We start from the raw sequence: 19027 nt of genomic DNA on the forward strand, positions 1-19027 counted from the left end.
GGAAATGGTCACTGGGAGCATAAGTAAGCAAACTAACAAGAGAAATATAGTAAGACCGCCAGGTCTTAGTAAGCATCCATTCCTAATATCCATACTGCTAAATATTAAACAACTAATGTCACCAATGAAAACCCATTTACTAAAAACTTTAGTCTTGACTGAGATACGCAAAGTTGTAAATGCTTTTAAAAGACATCCGTGGGGGCACCTGGGTGGCTCAGTTGGTTAAGCAACTGTCTTAGGCTCGGGTCAGGATCCCAGAATCCCAGGATCAAGTCCCGCATTGGGCTCCCAGCTCCATGGGGAGTCTGCTTCTCCCTCTGACTGTCTCACCTCTCATGCTCTCTCTCACTGTCTCTCTCTCAAATAAATAAATAAAAATCTTAAAAAAAAAAAAAAAAAAAGACATCCATGGGGGGTGCACCTGGGTGGTTAAGTGTTAAGCGTCTGCCTTGGGCTCAGGTCATGATCCCAGGGTCCTGGGATGGAGCCCCATGTCAGGCTCCCTGCTCAGCAGGAGTCTGCTTCTTCCTCTCCATTTGCCCCCTCTTTGCTTGTATGCACTTTCTCTCAATCTTTCTCAAATAAAATCTTAAAAAAAAAAAAAAAAAAAGTCATCCGTGGAGTGTTGATTCCCAGTAAGAGGAACTGAATGGACCTACAACGTAGTTTAAATGAACACAAGGGTTTATGACCCTCCGTTCTGAAGGAGTTTAAAATAAAGACATAGTACCACTGTGGCAGACCACTACTGTGCTCAAAAACCCTTCATTTCCCTGCTCCCATGGCACATGACTGCCCAAGTAGAGACAAGATTTATCAGACTAAGAGTTTGAGTCACTGGGATCAGAAAGTGCAAATTCTCTACAACTTAAATATAAGCATCTTTTCTGAGTTTTGGCCACGTTCCTTCCCTTAATCTGGAACACAGAGGCTACAGTAACCAAGTTCAACAACGCAAACTAAAGCAACTTTCTAGGACAAGGGACAGCAGTCCCTTACAGTGAGGGCCAAATGCAGCCCAGTGCCTGCTTTTGTAAAAGGAAGTTTCATGGGAGCACAGCTACACCTATTCATTTACTTACTGCCTATGGCATTTTTTGTGCTGTAACTGCAAAGCTGAATACTTGGGACAGCCATGTAAAATATTTTACTTGGAGTCTTTATAGGCAAAATTTGTCTATCTATGCCCTAGGGGATGGCAGAGCAATAACCAAAGCCCCTGGACATCCCTGGAAATACACTGGCAACCCTAACCTAAAATTATAAGATGTTACATGAGAGAACATTTGAAAGTCGTCGTATTTAAACCACCGTATTTTGTAATATCAGTAACTATTACTTGAAATAATATCTCAAATACAATTACTGCCATAAGCACCAACTTAATTCTTCTTAATGAGAAGAACCAGATGAGTGGACTGGATAGAGCGATTTCATTAAAATATGGCCAGGCCTATCTTAGAGGTTCTCGGAGTCAAGGACGGAAATAACTGGTCATTACGTACTTTTCAGACAGACAGTTCACCATGGGATCTGATCACCCCAAACAGCCTTGCCAAGTGTTCCAAATGGCAAAGTCTAAACCTCCCCTTGATCCTGGAGCAGTTTCCGTGGATGGTCACATAAGCTATGCAACTAAGTAAAACAAGCAGCCACAGGGTGACTGTCCTAGAACTACTTGCTTCCTGATGGAGGGGCACTTGTTTGTCTACTGCTTGTTATAAAACATGCTGAGTCCCGGACTCAAATCCGCTAGACCTTTCCCTGAGTATTTAATATTTCTGCACATTATATGAGCAAGCCTCCAATTACCTTTTGTCTCAAAGTATATTTGCACAAGTGTTTAAATAGCCAACAGCCCTAGAAGAGAAGGACAGTGTCCGACTCTCAGGCAAAGCGCAGAGACGTGATAGTCTACTATAAAAGATTCACTATGTGAGAAGTAGGCTAAACGCAAACAATTTCATGTACAGGTTATCATCTGACCCTCTTTATATCACCTTCTGGGAACTGGGACATTGGGAACCAGAGCAAAAATGCTGATACTCTGACCACCGCCCCTGGGAGAAGTAATCGGTCCTTCACGTCTGACCCGATTGCCGTTCATCTTCCATCAGCACCATGAAACCATGAAAGCTAACTTGTTAGCGTGCAAGGAGAGTAAAATCTCACGGTAAAGATTAGAGTAAAACACAGCTCTTGACAGGCCTATGCTCCTTAGCCAGGACACAACCCACTTCATCTGCCGCCACTCAACAGAAGGATCACATCCCCCTGGGGAACTTGTAAGCAGACAACCACTGCTACCACACAGGCACTTCTACCATTGGGCACTGATGGCACTGTGGCAGAGGTCATCCTTGCCATCTTCTAGGACATGGGTCACTTCCCTGACATAACTATTTTAGGGGATTTTTTCTTTGTGTTTATGAGAAGAAAATAAGACTAAATTTTATAACAAGAGGTATTAAAAACAAAAAGCACCGATAGTGGCTGATAACTTCCTATGCTGCATGAAGACTAAATGACCATTCCAACATTTTTCTCTAACTTGCTTTCCTTGATTGCCAAGGGCAAAAAGCAAAAGAGAACATTTCCCACGGGTGCGTGGATGGTTTAGTCAGTGGAGCACGTGACTCCTGACCTCAGGATTATACGTTTGAGCCCCCACACTGGCTGTAGACATTACTTAAAAATAAAATCTTTAAAAAAAAAATTTCCCAGACTCCCTCACAATATATATGTACCCCTCCCCATATATATATATGGGGTCACATATACGTGACCCCAGTTCCATCAAACAGGCACACCCAAAGAAATGAGAGTAATGTGAAGTAGCTTTACCTCTGCAGGCAGATTATATCTCACACCAGGCATAGAAGTACAGGACTCAGAGCTTCTAGGATCGAGCTAGAGAACTTTTGGGTCTAGCCCAGAATATCAAAAGTGGCAAGAATGGTCGAAGTTGAGTCTATTCTCTAACAGATTCGTCTCGCCTGACTGGGTTGTCCGTAGCTTCTGGCCCTCCTGGAGATTCTGTGAGCTAACTTACATGTGACAGAACTAGGATCAGCGAACTTTTTCTGTGAAGGGCCACAGAGTAAATATTTTAGGTTTTGTAGAGCCAAGACCCCACCAAACCCCTCAACTCTGCTTTTGTAGCACAAAAGCAGCCATACACAATACAAAACCAAATGGGCATGGCTGTGTTTCAATAAAGCTTTATTTACAAAAACCATGTGGTGGGCCAGATTTAGCTCACAGGCCATCATATTCCAACCCATCTCAGAAATGCTTTTCACTCCAAACTGGGTCAGTCAGGTTTCTACAGGAATCAAATAACACGATCAAACATGTCTACCTAAAAATAACATGAACATGTGAGTTGGGCTAGAAAAACCAACAGAGGATGGTGAGGTTCAAGAAATTAGCAAGAGTGGGAAGCCACAATCACCCCAGTCCTGGCGTAGGCCCAACAGTTGCTCTGACCCTGGGACAATGTTGGCGCTGTCAAAACCGAGACAAGGCACAGACGTGGAGGTAGAATGAACAGCATGATCTGCTTGATATCTTCAAACAGCCAAGCAGAAACACAGGGCAAGAAAGCCCAAGTGATAGACTCCATGGATGCTAGTGTTCTGCAGACTGATCCATAAAAGAAATTTGAGAAACTAGAGTTCAAAATATAAAGCTTTCGCTCTTCTAAAGACACCGTTAAGCACAATGCAATGCCAATGCCCACTGACTAGTATGACTGTAATTAAAAAAAAAAAAAAAAAAAAGACAAATAATAACAAGCACTGGCACAAATGAAGAGAAATTTGAACCCTCATACGCTACTAATGGGAATGTATAATGGTGCAGCCACTTTGGAAAACAGTCTGGTTTAAGTATAGTTACCAAATGACCTAGCAATTGCAACCTAAGTATATATGCAAGAGAAATGATAACGCATGCTCACACACTGACCTGTACACACATAATCATAACAGCATTATTCACAGTAACTAAAAACTAGGAGAAGGGGCGCCTGGGTGGCTCAGTGGGATAAAGCTTCTGCCTTCGGCTCGGGTTGTGATCCCAGGGTCCTGGGATCAAGCCCTGCACTGGACTCTCTGCTCAGCAGGGAGCCTGCTTCCTCCTCACTCTCTGCCTGCCTCTCTGCCTACTTGTGATCTCTGTCAAATAAATAAATAAAATCTTAAAAAAAAAGAAAAAAAAAAAAAACTAGAAGCAACCCAAATGCCCAGCACTGATAAATGAGTAAGATGTATTACATTCATTCCATAGAACAATACTCAGCCAAAGGCAGGGCGGGGAGGCTGTGCTGATGGATGCAACAACAAAAATGAATCTCGAAAGCATTATGCTAGGCGAAAAGAAGCCAAACACAAAAATACCTACAACTATATAATTCCATTTAGTTGAAGTTTCTAGAGAACACAAAACTACAGACAGCAGACCAGTGGCTACATGGATGGAGGTGAACAAGGAGTGACTATAAATGGACACGAGAGAGACATGAAGGATCCACGTGGGCGATGGCAGTATTCTAAAACTGGATAGCAGCAAGGGTTGCACAACTCTGAAAATTTACTATAACTCACTAAATCTGTATATTTAAAATGCATAAACTTTAAAATATGCAAATTGTACCTCAATAACACTATTAAATAAAAATTAGGAAGTTTCATATTCATTTTTTTAATCCACTATGCTGTGAGCTCTGCTACATGGGGATCTTCTGGCACACAGCACAGTGAATAGAGTATAAATGTTTGATTAGTAACTGCAGCTAATAAAAAGAAAATCAGAATTCATCCGACAAAGAGGACACTTCAGAAGGCCGCTCCCGCAGCAGACAGAGGGCACCTGATGCACAGAGCCCGGAGACATCAGGAGAAGGGGAGGGAGAAGAAAGCCATCGAAACGGAGGTCCAGTCCTCAGAGCTGCAGGCCTCAGACCGACTAAGGTGGGGATTCAGAGAAGCAGCTACTGAATGGGACAAATCAGATCTTCAGCGACTGTGGGGCCCAACTTAGCAGAACACCAAACAGAAGCTTGGCTTCCCCGAGGTGATGAGCAAATGCAAAGAAAGAAAAAAAACCAAAGACTAGTCTTTCATGGGGCTGAACTGTAATCCTTGGGGATGCAGGACATTTTACTTTCTCTGTAACTACTGGGAAAGCTCAGTACACACAAAAGGTGGTCAACACAACTTTCTGATTGCAGACTAATACAACTTTTCAAAGAGATCATCCCACCCCAGAGAAATACCTAGCAGATGTGAGCACGTGCACCTCACCAACATGGCTAGAAGTCCCTAGGATGGGAACAAAACCATGACCAGCAGCCAAACATATGGCCTTAAAGATGTAAGACAATCTAGAAAGCGATCCTATAAAATCTGTAAAGATTTGATCACAAAGTTTTGGAAATGGGTGGTTGTCACAGTGACACAACATGTAAATGCACTTCATGCCACTGAATTACACAATTAAAAGTTAATAAAGCAGTAAATTTTACTTCCTGTATATTTTACAATTAAAAAAATATATATATGGGGCACCTGGCTGGCTCAGTTAGTGGAGTGTGGAGCTCTTGTCTCCAGGTTGTGGGTTCAAGCCCCACATTGGGTAGAAAGATTACCTGAAGATAAAAACTTTAAAAACAAAACAAAACCCATATAGATTCAATCACAATTTACAGCCTATCACTAACAAGCAATTATAAAAAAATGCATTTGCAAAGCTTAGTTATATAGTAAAAAATATAAATAGTTCTATCTAAGAAAAACTGTAGCAAGGGACAAAAAGAGGAAAACAAAAAGAAGAGACAAGAAAATACCAATAACGAGAGTGTGGGCTCAGCTCTAGCCTGTAACCATCTTCCATTTGCTAAACAAAAGCTAGCACATACACATTGGGGATTGTAATGATGAAGACTTAAGTCCATGTACATCCTATTCCAGAATACAAATTTCTGAAACAATGGCAGGGTGAAATTTGAGGAACAGGATTAAGAAATACCCTCCATTTGTTGGGGCCCCTGAGTCAATTGAGTCAATTGAGCACTGGACTCTTAGTTTCACCTCAGGTCATGATCTCAGGGTCATGAGATCAAGCCCCACATCAGGCTCCACACTCAGCAGGGAGTCGGCTTGGGATTCTCAACTTCTCCCTCTACCCCTCCCCCTGCTTGCACAAGCTCTCTCTCAAATAAATCTTTTTTTTTTTTTTTTAAGATTTTATTCATTTATTTGACAGAGAGAGACACAGCAAGAGAGGGAACACAAGCAGGGGGAGTGGGAAAGGGAAAAGCAGACTTCCCACGGGGCAGGGAGCCCAATGCTAGGATCATGACCTGAGCCAAAGGCAGATGATTACTTAATGACTGAGCCACTCAGACACCCCAGATAAAGAAATCTTTAAAAAAAAAAAAAAAAAAAAAAAAGGAAAATAAAGAAACTCAATTTGTAATCAGGGTATTTTTTATTAAGATTTTATTTATCTGAGAAAGAGAGACAGAGACAATGAGAATCGGCAGAGAGGGGGCAGAAGGAGAGGGAGAAGCAGACTCCCCACTGAACTGGGAGTCCAACACTGGGCTTGATCCCAGGACCCCGAGATCATGACCTAAGCTGAAGGCAGATACTTAACTGACTGAACCACCTAGATGCCCCTGTAATCAGGGTATTCTTAAGATTTATTTCTTTTAGAGAGAGAGAGAGCAAGCAGAGGGAGCGGCAGAGGGAAAAGTAGAGAATCCCTAGCAGACTCCCCACTGCGTGCAGACCCCAGGGCCAGGGCTCAATCTCACTACCCTGAGATCATGACCTGAGCTGAAACCAAGTGTCCAACACTCAAACGACTGAGCCACTCAGGTGTCCAAATCAGGGTATTTTTAAAAAGTATTTCCAGAGCATATGAACAGTTACATGTCAGTACACGTAAAATACAGATAGCCAACAAAGTCGGAAGATCTCAAAAAACTGCTATCCATCACTATCACTCTTCAATATGTACCACTAACTAATGACACTATGCATAAAAACAAATCATGTGGACGTTATTAAACTTTGGTTTTCTTTTAATCACTCAAGTAATATATGAATATACTACTTCAATTTTTTTTTTATAGATCTGATTTACTTATTTGCAAGGGAGAGATAGCAAGAGAGAGCACAAGCAGAGGGGAGAGGGAGAAGGAGGCTCCCCACTGAGCAGGGAGACTGATACAGGGGTTGATCCCAGGACCCTGAGTTCATGACCTGAGCCAAAGACAGACACTTAACGACTAAGCCACCCACGCACCCCTAAAACAAACAGTTTAAGCTATAAGGATGACCAGTACTTCCCACCCCCTTAAAGATCCCATTTCCGACCCTAAAGGCAATTATCAACCATTCCATGTTCTTCCAGATTCACCTACACATTTTTAAATGCACATGTGGGCATGTTTAAGATTTTCTTTCCATAGATTGCATCATGCTATGTATTATTCTTGCAACTTAACTGCTATACAACATTTGCAACTTGCCTACCTGCTCTACAGAGTCCTAGTAACCCGGGTAAGCCACAATTTATGTAACCATTCCTCCAATAATGGATATGGTTTCCAATATGCAGATACTAAGAGCAGCACTAGGCTTCCCTGAACATGCCGATTTGTACACGTACATACATGTCTCTAAGAAAAATATGAAAGTTTAAATGCTACAAACTACACGCTTAAAAGCTTATGTCAATTAACATGACTACCAGGGAAAAATTTTCCCACACCACCACTGAATAATTGATCTTTTGGATTTTAATTAACAGAGGGGGAAAAAGGATTCTTTGCTGGGTTTTTTTTTTTTTAATTTGTATTTCCCTAATGATTAGTGATTTTGGGCTTATTTTCACATTTGTGAGCTATCTGTATTTCTCCTTTTGACCACTAGCCATTTTTAAGTTTAATATAGAGATCTTACAAAGAAGCAAAGATATATCCTGGGGTTTTTTTTTTTAATTATACATAATACCTAAACATCATTCTTGTTCAAAATAAAGCTGATGGGGACGCCTAGATGGCTCAGTCGGTTAAGCAACTGCCTTCGGCTGCGGTCGTGATCCTAGAGTCTCAGGATCTAGTCCCACAGCAGGCTCCCTGCTCGGCAGGGGGTCTGCTTCTCCCTCTGACCTCTCCCCTCTCATGCTCTCTCCTCTCATTCTATCTCTCAAATAAATAAATCTTTAAAAAAATAAATAAAAATAAAGCTAATAACCCCACTAACCATACCTCTGTCCCCATTACATCTTCCCTGTCCAGGAACCACTTCTCAGGTGAGTATACATTCTTAGACCTTTGTCTGTGCCAGGGGATCTCAATGGGAAGCGATTTTGTCCTGCAGGACACAGCTGCCAAAATCCACAGTTTTACTTGTCACTGCCAGGGACTGCAGGGACGCTACTGGTGTCTGGTAGGTAGAAGCCAGGGAGGATTCAAATTCCCTACAACACACTGGACAGCCGCCTACAACAAAGAATTATCCAGTCCAACATGTCAATAGTACCACTGCTGGGCATCTCCCCCAACCCCATCTATGCTTTTACGTAATGTATTTAACTACAAAACTATAAAATCTTCTTAGTGTGGAGTTTTTCTAAAACACCAACAGTATGATTCTAGTGCCATTTTACACATTTTTTTTTTCAATCTGTAATATGTCTTAGAGATGTCCCGTCAATACGTAGGGATCTACCTCATTCTTTTTTAGCTACTGAAGAATTCCAAGTTAAAGCTCCCCCAGTTTACCAACCATTCCCCTGACAGCCGCTCAGCATGGAGGAACCCAGCTGGGTTTCGGAACCAGACATCCTGTCACTTGCCCCAGGTTCCCCTTCCTGCTCTGGATCTTTCTGTTTAGAAGCTGTTCCACCTTTTGTACCCATTTTCCCCCGCCTGTGTGTTGTCAGACTGGGGTTTTCTGCTGAATGAATACATCTGCCATCTCTCCTTCAGAAATGTCTCATCGTTTTCAGGACAATACTTCCCGCTGTTTTGCACCAGAAGTCTGGTTATTTTCCTTTTGGTTTTTTAAGTGTTTCTCTTCCCTGGGAATTTGGGACAGGAAGATGAAGTCTGATTTATCCCAAGAGCTTAAATTAGATGTCAGAACTCTTAAAATTTTGTATTTCTTACCACAGGAAATACAGCATGTATATTTTTAATTTTAAAAAATCAAAAATTGTGAATATTATTTTCTAAATGAAAGTTAAAACTTTTTTTAAAAAGATTTTATTTATTTATTTGACAGACAGAGATCACAAGTAGGCAGAGAGACAGGCAGAGAGCGAGGGGAGGAAGCAGGCTCCCCACTGAGCAGAGAGCCTGATGCAGGGCTAGATACCAAGACCCTGGGATCATGACCTGAGCCAAAGGCTCAGGCGCCCCAAAAGTTAAAACTTTTTAAGATGGTCATGAAAAATAGCAACAAATTCTTATGAAAATCTAATCTGGTATCCAAAGGGGCACATGAAAATCATCACCTAGTTCCTAATGACAACAACCACAAACACAACCTCACTTTAAGGAGCACCTGCTACCATTCCTCCATTAGTGCAGCAAATGCCAGGTAGTCTTTTCAGAGCGGCCATTCTGCCAGCTACCAAGGCATTCCCAGAAGCTGCAAAGCTGGCTTTCCAACCTCAGTCTCCACTCCCCAAATCATCCAATACTGCTGCTGGGTTCACAAAGGACACAAAAGCCCTTGACTTACAGTCTGTGACTGCTTGCTTTCTACCAAGAGCTTTAGATGATTATTAAAAACAGCAAAATTAGGGGCGCCTGGGTGGCTCAGTCGACTAAGCCTCCAACTCTTGATTTCAGCTCAGATCATGATCTCAGGGTCCCAAGATCGAGCCCTGCCTCAGGCCTTTGTGCCCAGCAGCAAGTCTGCTTGAGATTCTCCCTCTCCCTCCGCCCCTCCCCTCTCATGCGCGAGTGCTCATGCTCTCTCCCTCTTGCTCTCAAATAAATAAATCTTTTTTAAAAAATGCAAAATCAGGGCACCTGGATGGCTCAGTTGGTTAAGCCTCTGCCTTCAGCTCAGGTCATGGTCTCGGGGTCCTGGGATCGAGCCTCGCATCGGGCTCTCTGCTCTGCAGGGAGCCTGCTGCCCCCTGCCCCACCCCACATGCCTCTCTGCCTACTTGTGATCTCTGTCAAATAAATAAAATCTTTAAAAAAAATGAAAAAAAAAACAGCAAAATCAACCACACAAATGGTCTGCTTCTTAAAATTCCTGGCACTCTACAGTTAGCTCCCTTACATGAAACAGCAATCATGAAAAGCAGTTAAGGCGCTCAAAATGTTTTTGTCAGCACAGTCATTCTCAGTGAGCAGGGAGAGGATACATGAAGCCACCAAAAACAGCTGAGAAAAATGTTTTTATTCTCTCTCTAAAAATAAATCATCTTTTTTCTCACTATCTCCCAAACAAGAAAATCTCTTCTCCACCAGAGGACGGGATGAATACTTTGAATGAGCTCCAGGCCTAATAATTACCCTCAATAATTAGATCCAAAGTGATTTCTGCCAATCACTGAATTTACCTATGGCTCTATGCCTGGGCCTAGTGACTACCAGGAACGGAATAAAAACTGAGAAGTGCTTCTTTGAGGACTTAGTCTGGAGACTATGAGAAACCAAATCAGATAAACAGGGCTCGGGAATCAGGACTGAGGCAAAGACAGGGCTCCCACTGTCCGCCTTCTCTGGAAATAAAGCATCACAGAACGTAGAGAATGGGAGTCGATGTCTGGCAGGAGAGATCAAGATACCCGCTGGATTGTAGCATGACCCACCTCCCACGGTACTGCCTCCCACAGGGAGCCTGGTCCATCCTTCCAGGCCACGGCCAAGCATCGCCAGATAAATGCCCCAGCGTACCTAAATTCAGAGAGCTTCCCAAGGGCACTGAAGGACCAGGGCAGAGACTCCAGTGTGTAGGAAGGCTCACTGCATCTCAGATTTCAGGATGGATTCGGCCTTTACTTTGGGAAATAGATCTGTCACAGGACATGGTATGAAGCCAGAGGTAAAATGGTGCCCAACCCGGCGAGAGCAATGGGCGAGGAAGACATGAACAGTTTCAGAGGCACAAGCTACTTGTCTTTCATTTCAAAATCTGACCTTTCTCCAAATACAAATGCCTGGCTGGCTTAGGAAAGAGTACTGGGTGCTTTTGTACGAAAGAGTAAATAAATGTATTCAAATTAAGAGGAACATCTGGACAACACACGCCAGAAAAATCTGTGGCAGCTGGCTCTCTGAAGAGGGATGTGGCAGCTGGCTCTCTGGACAGAAAGCACAAGAGAAAAAGCTGTTCCACCAAAAAACAAAACTATGGAATAAAAAGACAAGGAAAAGGGTTTTATTTCCAAAACCCAAAGTACTGGAACATTTCCCCCCAAAACATAAGCTCCAAATTCCATTCATACAGTGCTGGTTTCTGCTTTTCACTCTCTTTTCTAATCCAACTATTTTCTGCTCCACCCACCATATATCCCTTTACCATTAAACAGACCCTGAACACTTGCCTTTCCCTTCCCTAACTCACGCCGACATTTATCACGGGCACTCCGCTATGGCAGGGCAGGGCGTACAGAGGTGGTACGGCACAGTCCTCTCCCTTCCAGGAGTTCAGGCTAGAACAAAAGACAGACATCTACACCGACTGCAATCAGAAGTAAGAAATCAGAGCAGGTACACATTGCTAATACAGAAAATGAAAGATGAAGAATCTGTTAAGTTTTATAAAAGGGAATTTCTAATAAATGGAAAAAAGGGAAGACAATAACTAATGGACAACTTCCGTATTCAAAGTGGTGGGAATGGGAAAGGACCAGCCTATGCAGACATCCCTAAAAGCGCTTGACAGCAAGTACCTATAAAGTACCTATAAAAAGGTACTGACAGGAGAGGATGAGGGAAGAAAGACAGGAAGACTAGAAAGGAAACCACCTTGAAAGCAATCTCCAGTGTCCCAGTAAAGAGTTGAGGCCTTAACCGGGAAGTCCGTGGCTCTCAACACTTACCTCCTATGAAAAGAAAATACTGTTCATATGACGATTATTATACTCCATCACAAACAGCGGCTTACCAGAGGTTCCTGCAGTTGGGGCATTCCAAGCAGTTAGCTGTAAACATGCTTTCTCTCCCACAAATCTTAGATAAAACTTAACAGGCAGTGCTGTTAACAATGAAAACCTCTTTTCTTTTCCTCTAATGTTCTCTAACCAAACTTTTCCCATAATAGAAAATATAGAGCATAATATCGGACACAAACACCCATTCAGCTACATCCAAAGCCTTTGCACACTTGTTTTTAAGTAACTCTTAAGAAACACCCCTGGTCATTATAATTAATACCCAGAATAGGTACTGGGGTGCTGACAGAGACTGACTCCAGGAGAAGCCCTGTACTTGACTCAAAAAGCAGAAAAGGGAGCTCTGAATAAGTAAAACACTCCAGAAATCTCCCAGGATTTTTTGTTATTGTTTTAAACTTGAGTCTTCTGTGCCCCAGCCACCAAGTAATTCTATGGCTACAACAGGAGCCAAGAGGCAAAATGGGAGCCTGCAGGAGCCAAGACAGTCAGAGAAGGAACATTCTTCTCCAGCCAGTGAAATCGTAGTCCCAGGAGGGTAGGTAAATTCCCACTGCCTTTTTTCTTTCTGACCTAAGAAGAAATATATATTTGGTCTCTGCCCCCAGTTCCTGACACAGAACTTCTAAAACCCTTGTTATTTCCTGATAAATAGGGGTGCTAAGAGCATCTTTTGTTCTAATATTTGGTCTTTGACCGCAGTTCCTGACACCAGAGCTTCTAAGATCCTTGGAATCTCCGGAGTGATAAGAGTGTCTTTTTGTATGCTAATCAGATGGGGGGAGCACCAGACTGCTTCAGGATGGGGGCTGGTCACCAGATTAGCCAAGGCACAAACAGAGGATTGGAACTCTCAACCCCCTTCCCCTAACCCCAGGGGAAAAGAGAGGGACTTAAGGAGTGAGTTAATCAGCAATGGCCAACAATTTAATCATGCCTACATAATGGAACCTCCATAAAACCCCTAAACCATGGGATCCAGAGAGCTTCTGAGTTGGTGAACACAAACATGCCAGAAAGGCGGCACACCGTCACTCCACGGACAGAAGCTCCTGGGCGCAAGACCCTTCCAGACCTTGCCCCATGTACCTCTTCACCTAGCTATCCATTTGTATCTTTTAGGATATCACTTCTGGTAAGCCAGTAAATGCTAAGTATTCGCCAGGCTTCTGTGAAGTCATGATAGCAAATTATCAAACTTGAGGAGGGGGCTGTGGAAACCCGATTTATAGCCAGCTGGGGAAAAGTACAATCAATAACCCCAGACTTGAGAAAAGCATCTGAAGTAGGGGCAGTCCCTTACAAGACTTAACCTGCGGGATCGAACTCCAGGTAGCTGGTATTAGGGTTGAATTAAATTGCACGAAGTCCTGCAGGTGTCCAGAGAGTCAGAGAACTGGTTTTTGGTATGAGGGGAAAACTCCACACATTTAGTGTCAGAAATGGGGAGTAAAAAGAGTTTTCCTTAGTCTCCCCCTGTACTCTCAACATCTCAGCCCCTGGCCGCAAACACAGACACAGATGCAGCAATGCAAAGTGACCCGAATCCCAGCTTTCTCGGTAAGAGGAATGAAAACAGAAGGCCTGAGGAACAAGCACAGATAACAAAGGAAAAGCCTGATGTGACCCAATGAAGTTTTTTATCAGCTCCTCGGCCGATGCCTAGGTTGGGCATGTATAGATATGATCCTAGTAAGCAAACCAAAAACATTTTAAGACTCAACTAACAGACCACAGATCTCAGACTGACTAACCAGGTGGTAGTACACCTGTGAGACATACAGAGGCCTACAGCACACAGAAAAGGGATGACCACATTCACTCAAAGCCAACCATGCTGATTGCTGCTAAAACAAAAAGAACATGCTCTCAAGAATTTAAGACTCGGGGCGCCTGGGTGACTCAGTCAATTAAGCATCTGCCTTTGGCTCAGGTCATGATCTCAGAGTCCTGGGATCAGGCCTGGCATGGGACTCCCTGCTCAGCAGAGAGCCTCTTTCTCCCTCTCCTTCTGCTGCTCCCCCTGTGTGTATGCTCTCATTCTTTCTCTGTCAAATTAATAAAAATCTTTTAAAAATAATTTTAAGACTCAATCTCAGATAGCTGCATCCTTGAACAAGCCTGGTTTGAACTGCACAAGTCCATTTATACACAGATACTTTTTTTTTTTTTACAACATCATGAATGTATTTTCTCTTATGATTTTCTTAGTAACATTTTCTTTTCTCCAGCTTATTGTGAGAACGTAGCATATAATACACAGAAGACACAAAGTATGTGTTAATCTGGGAGATCATGCCTATCTCTACTTCTAGAGACCCTCAAGAGACTGAAAAGAGCAGGTCACCGCTGCAAAGGCTGTGACTGAGGAGAAATTTCAGGGTGAATGGACTGTTCCAATTCCCGGGTTCACTGATAACTCAACGTGAAGTCGCAGACTGATCTAAAGACATGCAGGGGCCCTCCGTGCCTCAACAGCAGTTCCCCTACTGAGCGGTCCCTATCGGAGCATTTAGCCTGCTGCTAAAGACTGGCTGAATGGGTAGGAACAACCACCGAGTCTTAAGTTGCATTTCCACAAAAGGAAACAAAATGGAAATAAGGTTGATGGAAATAAACAGTTTCTAAAAGCTGAAGTGTGTGTGTGTGTGTGTGTGTGTGTGTGTGTGTGTGTGTTAAATGACTGTTACGGGTAGGTCAATACTAGGCTATTAGATTTGGGGAAGTCAAAAGTTGTATGTGGATTTTTGAATGTACGGATGTTTGGTGCCCCTAACCCCAGTGTTGTTCAAGGGGCAACTGCACAATCCAAAATTGCTTAGCACACCCATAACAAGGTAAATTTCAACACTTAGGAAGATCATCAATAGACACCAAAGCCAAGATGACAAAACTGGTGAAATTATCTGACAAAGACTAAAGAAGTGATTATAAAAATACTCCAAAATACAAGAGCAAACACTCTTGAAACAAATGAGAAAGCGTAAGAAACAGAATTAATAAAAAAGGAACACAGAAACTTTAAATATATAACCAAAAAGTTTTTAAAAACATAATGGATAAAAATTAAAAATGGATGGACTCAATAGCAGAGGAAAGAGAGTAAATAAACTTGAAGATAAGTCAACAGAAATCTATGAAACAAACTGAGTCAAAGAGAAAAAGATTGGAAAAAAACTAGCAAAGCTTCAGAGAATTATGGAATAATGACAACAGGTCTAACATACAGGTCATCACAGAACAAGAAGAAGAAAAATAGCATAGTGCTGAGAAAATATTTGAAATCAAAGTCGCTGAAAACTCAAGTTTGTGAAAGGCATAAAACTACAGATTCAAAAATCTTAAAAAAAAAAAAAAAAATCCCAAAAATGATAACAAAAAGAAATCAGTGATCAAACACATCCAATCAAACCACTGAACTTAAAGACAAAGAAAACAAATCCTGAAAACAAAGAGGAAAAAGAATACATTAACTACAGGGGACTAATTACTCAAAGAACTATAGATGTCTTTTTTTTTTTTTAATTTTAAGAATCCTAGATTTCACATAGAAGCCAAAGAAGCCAAAAAGAGGTGGCATTGTGTTTTTAACTCTTTTAGAACTAAAGTTTACCTTTTTTATCTTTTAATTACTTAAAAAAAAATTTTTTTAAGTAAACCCTACCCCCAAAATGTGGAACTCAAACAAATGACTCCAAGATAAAAAGTCATATACTCTATTGACTGAGCAAGCCAGGTGCCCTTTCAATTTTTACTTTGAGGATAGCTGACATACAACGTTAAATTTCATGTGTACAACATAGTGACTCAACTTCTCTATATAAGTGGCACAGTATTTTTAAACTGCTGGAGTAAAAAAATATGTATGTATCAACTCAGAATTCTCTATCTACCTTCAAGAATGTAGGAAAAATAAAGACATTCTCAGAGGAAGGAAAATGAAGAGAATTAATTGCCAGCAGATCAGTTCTAAAAAGGGGGGCTAAAGGAAGTTCTTCAGATAGAAGGGAAAAGCTACTAGAAGAAAACCTGGAACATCAGGAGTGAGGGAGGAACACTAATAGCAACCATGAGGGTGATTATAATAAACAATTCTTATCCTCTTGAATACTTTAAAATGTGTTTGCTGAAAGCAAAAAGATTGTCTAATGGAGTTTGGGGGTTTTTTTTGTTTTTTATTTTTTAGCATTTTACTTACTTATTTGTCAAAGAGGGAGAGAAAGAGCACAAGCTGGGGAAGTAGCAAACAGAGGGAGAAGCAGGCTCCATGCTGAGCAAGAAGCCTGATGCAGACTTGATCCCAGGACCCTGAGATCATGACCTGAGCCAAAGGCAGACATTTAACCCACTGAGCCACCCAGGTGTCCCTAATGCAGTTTTTAATGTATATAAAAACATAAGAGAGGGGCGCCTGGGTGGCTCAGTGGGTTAAGCCTCTACCTTCAGCTCAGGTCATGATCCCAGAGTCCTGGGATCAAGCCCCGTATCAGGCTCTCTGCTCAGCAGGGAGCCTGCTTCCTCCTCTCTCTCTCTGCCTGCCTCTCTGCCTACTTGTGATCTCCCCCTCTCTGTCAAATAAATTAAAAAAATAAAATCTTTTAAAAAAAATGTTAAAAACATAAGAGAACCATAACATAAAAGGTAAGAGTAAAGATGCTTGTATGATAAAAAGATTTCTACATTCCAGCTAAGGTGATAAAACGTGGATTCTAAATAAATGATGAAAAGTTAAGTATGTATACTATAACGCACAGGCTGAAAGTAAAATGGCAGAAGGAGAGGATACCACACAAGTATTCAATGAAAGAAGGCTAGAATGCCATTATTACCATCAGACAAAGCAAACTCTGAAGTTACAAAGCATCAAGAATACCATTAAATAAGCGAGTCATTTAACAAAACAATATACAAAACGTTAACACATAAGCACCAAACAACAGCGCTTCATAAAGCAAAATCAGAACTAAAGAGAAACAAATACCCAATTATTGTTGGTGAATCAAGCACTCTCTCAGTAACTCACAAAAAACTAGCAGCAGATAATCAGCACAAACAGAAGCGACACAATGAATCAGCTGTGTCTAACTGACATTTATGTATTAATCCATCCAACAGATGATGAGTGTCTTTTCAAGTACACGACACAGTCATCAAGATATACCAGAGATGCATCATGAAATAAACCTTAACACATTAAAAAAAAAAAAAGACAAATCACATAAAGTATGTTCTCTGACCATACAAGAAATTAAAGTGGAACTCAGTAACAGAAAGACAACAAAAAAATCTCCAGGGTGCCTGGCTAGATCAGTCAGAAGAGCAGTGGAGCATGAGACTCTTGATCTCCAGGTAATGAGTTCAAGCCCCACAGAGTTCAAGCCCCACATTGGGTATAGAGCTTATTTAAAAAAGAAAAAAAAGAAAATCTCCAAACACTTGGAAGTTGAAAAACTGTAAATAATCTATGAGTAAAGGAGTAAATATCTAGAAAATATTTTGAGGGCACCTGGGTGGTTCAGTGGGTTAAGCCTCTGCCTTCAGCTCGGGTCATGATCTCAGGGTCCTGGGATCGAGCCCCACATCTGGCTCTCTGCTCAGTGGGGAGCCTGCTTCCCCTCCCCCTCTGCCTGCCTCTGCCTACTTGTGATCTCTCTCTCCCTGTCAAATAAATAAATAAAATCTTAAAAAAAAATATTTTGAACTCAATAGTATGAAAATACAATATTTAAAAAGTATTAGATGTACCTACACACTGCTTATATTTATTATTTAAAAGATTATACCTATAATTAATAATCTAAGCTCCCACCTTGACAAACTAGAAAAAGAAGAGCAAAATAAACCTAAAGCAAATAGAAGAAAATAATATAAACAGCCCTTTGTCCCAAGACTACAAAATCTCCGTTAGATCACGCCCCATTCCCTGTATCTGGACAGTGCTCTACAGTAAACACCCTGAGCAGATGAATGGCGACAGCAACAGCAAATCCGTATCTCATGTACTCATTTGAGTTGAAGCCTATCCTAAGGAAGAGAGAGAAGCCAGTTCTGGTAAATACATCAGATAGAAATCCACTAATGCCATATTCCTCAATCACACAACTTTGTATCTTCCTGAAGATACCACCTGGTCTCATCCCTTTTGCTACTCCAATTGGGCACTTGCCACTGGAATCACAGAGAAATAGTAGCCACACGCAGCAAAAGCGGCTGTCCCAAGCAGGGTCAATGAACTGGCTACAGTTAGAGCTCAAGACCTAGTACACGGGTGCCTAGACAATTGAGCTGATTGACAGCTTAGGTCCCCATCTACCGCACTGGCTGAGGGTCTTTGCGAATGCTGTCCCATCTGCCTCGCTGACTGCTTAGCTGCCTGCCTCGCTGAACGCGGACTCTCCTCCATCAGGTCACACCCTACATCTTACCCCGTGAGAGAGAAATTCTCTGACCATCCTATTAATGAAGAGTTCCCCATTTTTCTCTTTCGACAACTGGTTTTCTTCATAATACCACCATTTGCAAATACTTCTTTATACATTTTCTTATTTTACATCTATCTTACCACTGAACTGTAAGTGCCATGAGAGCAGAAATCATTTTGCTCCTGGGTCACTATTCTAATTCAAGCAACTAGCATAGCATCTGGCCCACAGCAGGTCCTAATAAACACCCAGCCTTCAAAGTTATAAACTGACTTTCTTTGGGGGAAGAAAGGGGAATTTCCCAAAAACGTAGACTGAGAAGATACAATGGGAAGAGCACACCTCAGGAGCTCCACGGCCTACCTAGCAAAATGAACTCAGGCAAGCTATATCTTAAAGCCTTAATTTTCCCAACTTAAAATAATGACAATCATCTTCACTTACATAAT

The 19027-nt window shown here is 41.8% G+C and overlaps 1 protein-coding gene across 3 annotated transcripts in view; it reads right to left on the reverse strand.

Annotated features, from left to right (window-relative positions):
- PCCA (propionyl-CoA carboxylase subunit alpha) overlaps positions 1–19027 on the reverse strand; it is a 397106-nt gene that overhangs the window by 335540 nt on the left and 42539 nt on the right. The window contains exon 1 of one of the 3 annotated variants that reach the window (XM_032881101.1): positions 3063–3069. The exons of the other annotated variants lie outside the window; for them this stretch is intronic. The gene's annotated coding sequence lies outside the window, so the exon portion shown is untranslated. Of the gene's footprint in view, positions 1–3062; positions 3070–19027 lie in introns of those variants that run through there. 3 annotated transcript variants of the gene reach the window in all.

The sequence above is a fragment of the Lontra canadensis genome, unplaced genomic scaffold (assembly GCF_010015895.1).
Source record: "Lontra canadensis isolate GAN:19392208 unplaced genomic scaffold, GSC_riverotter_1.0 scaffold73, whole genome shotgun sequence".
In the NCBI taxonomy this organism is placed as follows: domain Eukaryota; kingdom Metazoa; phylum Chordata; class Mammalia; order Carnivora; family Mustelidae; genus Lontra; species Lontra canadensis.